Genomic DNA, 7,006 nt, shown 5'->3' with positions numbered 1-7,006 from the left:
AAGCGAACTCAAATTAAATGTTTTTCTTTATAAGAGTTGCCATGGTCATGGTGTCTTGTCACAGCAATAGAAACCCTAACTAAGACAGTTCTGAACCGTCATGAGGGTGCTGGAGCTGAACCTGGTTCTCTTTAAGAGTATCAAGTGCTCTTAACCACTGAACCATCAGCAAACATTTGTGGAGTGCCTACTGTATGACAGCCATTGTTCCATCAAATGAGACCTTACGTAAACAAAGAACCTAATGCAACTTTAATTACAGATTAATTACATTTAATTGTGATAGGAAGAATAAAGCAAGCCAAGGACATGGGGCATGGTGGATGGGCTGCTGAAAACATGGATCTGGACTAAAGGAGTCTGTTTTGGTGGCACTTGAATAGAAAGCTGAATAAAATTTGTCACATAGGGTGAGAGAATAAAGCCAACACATAAATGGATGCACTTGTGAGAATAGCTTTTCCAGAAACCACAGACAGACCGCCACTACAAGGGAGGCTCAAGGTGAATCAATCCCAGGTTGAGAAGTCAGTAGAAGACAATTAGGAAACTAGTCAAGGAGGCATCTCACACAGCTGAGGTGCCCCACAAACTCCTCCTTTGTTTACAGGGGTCTCCATCCTTCCTTTTAAATGTGCTCTTGTCTGGCTCAGTTCCCACCCTGCTATATGAAGTTCAGAAGAAAAGTCTTTGCACTATAGAATACCATGGCGCACACACACACACACACACACACACACACACACACACACACACACACACACACGATACTGATTAACGAGCAGCTTCCCTTCAGTGAAGCCTTGGGTTTTCCATTCCCTGTTTCGTTGTATTTCAGCCATTTTGAATACACATTCCTAGAACAGGGATTATAATGGTAAGAATATTATAGAGGCCTCTCCAAAGTCATGTTACATGCATGCAGCTTTCAAAACATTGTCAGGGCTCACTAAACATGGTGGCAGCTTCCAGGGATGTGGATAGTCTCATCACTAGCACAGCTAGGCCTACATGCAAGGAACCATGTCTGAGGGACCTGCAGTTGCCATGGATCATGACACCACCTGCTCCTGTGTGGGTGTCTTCCAGCAGAGAAAGATGGAAATAATTGCCAATGGCCAGAGTAACTGAATCACACCAAATGTGATGCTTTTACGGATAAAGACTGATTGATTAACTGAGGGTGCTGTGAAAAATAAGGTTTCAATGAACCCCCCCCCAACACAGTTTTTGATGGCAAATACCTGACTGAATGTAGGTTTGCTGCTGCTTCTATTCAGTCTGACATAAAGTTTTGGCCTTTCATGATGGTGAATGATGCAAACAGGCCCAAGGTCCAAGTAGAGTACAAAAGGGAGACAACGTGTTTCTTCCCAGAGGAGGTGTCCTCTCCGGTTCTGACAAAGATCACAAAGATAAAGGAAATCACAGAAACCTATCCTGAGAAGCCTGTTACCACAGCTGTGGTCACCATGCTGGCTGACGTCAGTGACTTTCAATGATGGCCAACTAAAGATGATGAACTATTGCTGGCCTTAATGTGCTTAGAATTATCAATGAACCAGCGGCTGCTGCTATTGACTGTAGCTCCACCAGGAAGGTTGGAGCTGGGAAGAATGTGCTGGCCTTTCCTTTGGGGGTGGTACGTTTGAGATGCCAGTCCTCACTGTTGAGGATGGAATGTTTGAAGTCAAATTCACAGATGGAAATACATACTTGAGTGGAGAAGACTGACAACAAAATGGTCAACCATTTTATTGCTGAGTTTAAACAGAAGCACAAGAAGGACATCAGTGAGATCAGAGAGCTACCCATCATCTGTACACTGCTTGTGCATGGCACCCAGGCCAGTACTGAGATTGAGTCTCTCTGGGAGGGAATTGACTTCTATACCTCCATTACCCATGCTGGGTTTGAAGAATTGACTCTGAACCTACTCCATGGCACCATGGATTCTGTAGAAAAGGCCTTCAAGGTGCCAAACTCGACAAGTCAAAGATCCGTGATGTTGTCCTGGTGGGCGGTTCTATCAGAATCCCCAAGATTCAGAAGCCTCGGCAAGACTGCTTCAGTGTAGAAGAGCCGCCTCCGAGCATTAGCCCTGATGAAGCTGTTACTTACGGTGCAGCTGTCCAGGAGGTCATTCTATCTGGAGACAAGCCTGAGAACATTCAGGATTTGCTGCTCTTGGGTGTGAGTCCCCTCCCCTTTGTATTGAGACCACTGGTGGTGTTATAACTGTCTCTATAGCACATTCCTGCCATCCCCACCAAGCAGACACAGACCTTCACCCCCACTCCAACAAACAGCCAAGTGTGCTCATTCAGGTGTATGAAGGTGGAAGAGCCATGACCGAGGACAGCAACCTGCTTGGAGAATTTGGACTCACAGGCATACCTAGTGTACCCCGTGGTATTGCTCAGATTGAAGTCACTGTTGACATTGATGCCAATGGCATCCTCAGTATGTCTGCTGTAGATAAGGGCACACAAAGGGAGAACAAGATCACCATCACCAATGACAGGGCCACAGCAGGGAGGAGACTGAGCTTAGGGTCAGGAAGCTGAGAAGTACAGAGCTGAGGACAAGAGGCAGGGGTGAGGTATCCTCCAGGAATTCACTGGAGCCCTACGATTTTAACACGAAAGCAACAAAGAAGAGAACCTTTAGGTCAAGATCAATGATGAAGTCAAACAGGAGATACACGACACATGTGGTGAGGTCACCAGCTGGCTGGCTAAGAGTCTGCCTGCAGACATAGAAGGAGCTGAACACCTGCAGAAAGAAAGGGAGAAAGTCTGCAACCCTATCACCAGCAAGCTGTAGCAGAGAGCTGGAGGCATGCCTGGAGAGTATCTGGGCCTTCCCTGGTGGGGAGCTGCATCTGGTGGTACTTCCTCAGGACCCACCATAGAAGAGGTGAAGTAATGTCTAAGTAACAATGCAGCATTGTTCCACAGGGAAACATTTGAAGGACCCAGATTTAGCAAGTTCGGTGGCAGTTTTAGAGTTAAGTTGCTAAAATAAACTAAGCATTCTCAATACTTGAACATGGAACATGTACACAGGGAGAGGAAATAATATTGCACTTTATAAACTACTATATTCTAAGTGGAAAATGCAATGTCTAAAATAAAACTATTTAAAATTGGCACTATAAAAACATTATCAGATTAAATATTTTTATTATTTATATTTTATTACATTTATTTGTTGATTGTGTGTGTGCATGTATGCATGCACTGATGTGATAGATCAGTGTCACAGGACTTATGTGGAGGTCAGAGGACAACTTTCAGGGTCTCACCTTCTACTATGTGGGTCCTGGTGATCAAGCTCAGATATCGGGCTCGGCAATAAATATCTTCACCTACTGAATGATTTTAATGGCCCTATTTATTTATTTGTTTTTGTGTGTGTGTGTGTGTTTTGTCTTTTAAAAGTGTTTATCACATTTATTTGTGTGTGGGAGGGAGAGGTGTAGTGTGTGCCATGGCACACTTGTAGAGGTCAGAGGACATCTGGGAGTCAGTTCTCTCCTTCCACCATACGGGCCCTGGGATTGAACTCAGGTCGTCAGGGTTGGCAGCAGGCACCTTTACCCACTGAGCCCTCTCAGCAGCCCGTCGGTCATCTTTTTTTAATATGCAGTCTCATGTAGTCCAGGCTGGCCTTGAACTTGTAGCTGAAGATGACCTGGAACTCCAGTTCTTATCTCCGGCTTCCCAGTTCTGGGATTACAGACATGCATTGGCCCCACCCAGCTTTTGTTTTCTTTGGGTGGAAGAGGGCAGAGGAATAATAAATATGCTTGAGTAATTTTACACTTACATGCGAACATATAAAAAATAGAATAGTATAGGGTTTTTGTGGCCACCTACCATTAGCAATCACCAACTCAGGGTAGTCTTTTTTGTTGTTTTTGAACTACCCTTATTATCCTAGGATTGTTTGGCATCAAATACTAAACACAACTGTTTTACCAGTATATAAGTTAAATATACTTTAGACATTTATCTTGAGAAAGTTCTCCTATTCCTTTGAAAAGGGGCCTGCCTGTCAGGAGCTCCCTCATGTTGGTTCTAAAGCGTGGCCGGGTTCTGGAAAGCCATTAGGGAGTGCCAGCCACTCAGATCAGGGGTCTCTGCTGCCACACTGGCCATCCAAGTCACACCCAGCTTCTCCACCCCACTGTGTCTCCCCAGAGCTCCTGGTTCCTCTGACTCTGGCCTCCTGAGCTCCGCTGCCCTCCCAGGTCCCCTCTCACTTGCTTGGCCAGCTGCCACTTCCTCACCGCCCCTCCCCATGTTTGCTTTCTCGCCAACCTTCCATCATGCTGCTTCTTAAATAGGAGGCACGTGTCACTTGCCTGCTTCAAATGCTTCGGCTAAGTCTCTCCGCCCTGAAAAGAAAGTCAGTGCTCCCGGGCATCGACTTCCCGTAGACCGTGTAGCTAACTCCTCAGGACCCCTGCCCTTCTCGTGACCTCCCAACAGCCCCGCATCCCCCCTCTACTCCTGACTGCTTAATTGGCTTGAAATTTCCTGACTTGTCCTGGTCTCCCCAAGTAGCATGTGCCCAGAGCGCTCTCCCTGTGTCTCCCCCTTCCCTTATGTCACATCTGCCCACCTGGCTGGTCACCCTGGCAGTTTACAGCAACAGCAGCCCCAACACGCCGTGGGCTGTCCTCAAAGTCCTCAAACCTGACGCCCAGGGCCCACAGGATGGAAGGAGAGACAACTGACTCCCGCACGCTGTCCTTTGATTTCTACATTTGTGCTGTGGCTTGCACGAGTCCCCTTCCCCAAGGTAAATAAATAAGTAAGTAAACAAACAAACAAACAAATAAATAAATAAACAAATAAATAGATGTAATAAAATAAAACAGAACAAAAGCCCACTGCGTTCCCACGAGCCCCCGCCTACTGTCCCAGAGTCTCCGCACCGGGGTTCTTACCCACTCCAGCTGTCTTTGAACTGCTTTCTTCTTCGTAAGTCTCCTTCATGAGCAGGCAGCTCTCTGAGCTCAGGGCCTCGTTATCTTGCTTCCCCGAACTACCTCCTGTTACCCACAAATACCAAGTTCCAGGAAAGCCCCTGGTTCCTATCGTGAACCTGAAAACTTGCAGCTTTGTTCAGATCATAAAACAGGAAAAGATTCCCGTGAGGCTCCACTCTGTTTGACACGAGAATGTGACTCAAGAGACACTGTTTGGAAAGGGCCAAAGACTAACCAAAGTTGAAATGCACACTGTGTTGAGACGCCGAGGACCACTCATAAAGAGGCGTTCGTTTTGATGTTTTGATAGAGATTTGTCATACTGAGTTATTTGGCTTTTAAGGAATTGTGAAGATCATATAAATCATTTTTCGCTGTACAAGTATTTATTAGTTGTCTCTCAGGTCCCCTGCCCCTGGGATTCCCCAGAGTTTATATCACTCTGGTCCAGAGAAACAAGTTGGGCATGAAATGTGTCTGTTCTGTAGGCAAGTAAGCCGAGGCTCAGGGAAGTGAGCTGAGCTGTGCATCCATCTGATGGACTCGGGATCTGAACCAGTGCTGCCTCGGGGGTGTCCGGTGCTCACCTGTTTGCTGAACTGAGAAGAGATTTCTAAGTCTCTTAGTGCAGAGGCCATTGTTGGTGGCTTTTACAAAACGGTTTGGACGGCTGAGTGTGGCAGCTGCTGAAGACCAATTGGCAATTGTGGTGACGAGTTTGGGCTGGTAAGCAACATTTCCGACACTTGGTAGTAAAGAGAAGATCAACAGAACAGCGGCTTGAGGGAAAAAAAGACTTCGGAAGGGCTAGAATTTATAAGCATGATTATAGATTGTTTCCCAACAGGAAACAAAACAAAGCAAAAACCCAAGCCCTTAAAAACTAGACAGAGAAGGGCTAGAGAGTTGGCTCAATGGTTAAGAGCATTTGTTGTCCTGACAAAGGACCCAGGTTCGATTCCCAGCACCACATAGAAGATCACCACCTCCCTGGGCACCAGGCATGCATGTGGTATACAGACATACATGCAGACAGAACATACATATTCATAAAATAATGAAAATAAATAAATCTAAAAAAGAACTAAAAAGCGAAAGCAATAAGATATAATGCAAAAGCTGGGAGGTGGTGGTGCACGCCTTTAATCCCAGCACTCAGGAGGCAGAGCCAGGTGGATCTCTGTGATTTTAAGACCAGCCTGGGCTGCAGAATAAATTCCAGGATAGCCAAGGCAGTAACACAGATAAGCCCTGTCTGAAAACACACACACACACACACACACACACACACACACACACACACACACACTTAAAACACAGGAGCCACAAACACAAATACATAGAGCACACATGGACTTTGGAGCAAACAGTTCTGAGTTCAAATGCTGCCCCTGCTTCTTGCTGTTAAATGTTAGTTCTCTAGGTCTCCAATCTCTGAAACAATTTAAATGATTTCTGGGACTGAGTTTGGATAAAATGCTCTGGACTTGCTGGCAGGGTATTAACAATAGTCCCTCTTTACTTCCTGCCCTACTCAAAATTAAAATTGCCTGATAAATTATGTGTAATCATGAGGCATACTAAAAACATTTCCTTGTTTTTCTAAAATCTGAATTGGCTGGGCATGGGATCTGTGTTTTTCCTACATCTCCACTCTACCAGACTTCCCCCCAAATACCTCTGCTCCCATGAACCATGATAAAACTTAACCGGCCTTAGGGAAGATGTGAAATGATGTGTGGTGCTGCCCCCTACTGGTAGGTTATGGCAACACCATCCACCTTAATAGAAGTGTGTCACCATACACAACATACATAGCTAACTGGAATTTGGTTACCTCAACCCCTTAGTCTAAACTTCTGATAACTTTAGCTCCCACTAACACAAAATGCATTCATCCTTACTTATGTGGCCTTACAACTTTTCTTTGTGTTTTAAGACACGGCCTTGCTAAGCAGTCCTGGCCAGCCCAGAACTCACTGTAGACACCAAACTGGCCTCGAACTC

General features: G+C 45.6%; 1 pseudogene; it reads left to right on the top strand.

Moving 5' to 3' along the window:
- The first annotated feature begins 1,023 nt into the window (after positions 1-1,023).
- Positions 1,024-2,928, top strand: LOC102913132 (heat shock cognate 71 kDa protein pseudogene; annotated as a pseudogene).
- The last annotated feature ends 4,078 nt before the right edge of the window (positions 2,929-7,006 follow it).

The sequence above is a fragment of the Peromyscus maniculatus genome, chromosome 6 (genome assembly GCF_049852395.1).
Source record: "Peromyscus maniculatus bairdii isolate BWxNUB_F1_BW_parent chromosome 6, HU_Pman_BW_mat_3.1, whole genome shotgun sequence".
Classification (NCBI taxonomy): Eukaryota; Metazoa; Chordata; class Mammalia; order Rodentia; family Cricetidae; genus Peromyscus; species Peromyscus maniculatus.
Note: the sequence above shows the minus strand (reverse complement) of the source record. Positions and strands in the feature narration are given on the sequence as shown.